Genomic DNA, 550 nt, shown 5'->3' with positions numbered 1-550 from the left:
TCCTTTGCTGCTGCCTCTTTTGGCTTAGTTCCCACTTTCGCAGCAGCGGGTTTGGCTGACAACCTTGCTGACTTCCGGTCCAGCTCTTACTTTACTCGCCTTTGGCAGAGCAGGCCTTCCTCTTGGACATCTTGGTGGCGGGCAGGGCGCATGCGCCTGCGCCTGCGCGTGTGCCTGCGCCTGCGCGTGTGCCTGCGCCTGTGCCCTCAAAATGGAGAGCATGGAGAATTTTCTAGAAGCTATGCTGCCGTTGGGCTCAAGCACCTCTCCTGTAGGAGTTGCTCAAGAGAACTTCCTTTAAGGCTTATTGGAAGACAGACCTGCTGAAAAGGTCACTATTTTACCTACTTTCTTTCTTTTTTCTTTTCTTTTCTTTTCTTTTTTTTTTTTTTTTTTTTTTTTTTTTGCAGTTTTGGCTGGGATCAGGCTCAAACCCACCACCCCCAGTATACAGGGCGGGTGCCCTACTCCTTGAGCCACAGGCACCACCCTAACTTCTGGGCTTACTAGTGATAAAAGGTGCCACTCACTCTGAAAAGTAAATGGGGCC

The sequence above is a fragment of the Otolemur garnettii genome, unplaced genomic scaffold (genome assembly GCF_000181295.1).
Source record: "Otolemur garnettii isolate 467f Iridium unplaced genomic scaffold, OtoGar3 scaffold00112, whole genome shotgun sequence".
In the NCBI taxonomy this organism is placed as follows: Eukaryota; Metazoa; Chordata; class Mammalia; order Primates; family Galagidae; genus Otolemur; species Otolemur garnettii.
This window is presented reverse-complemented; position numbering follows the sequence as displayed.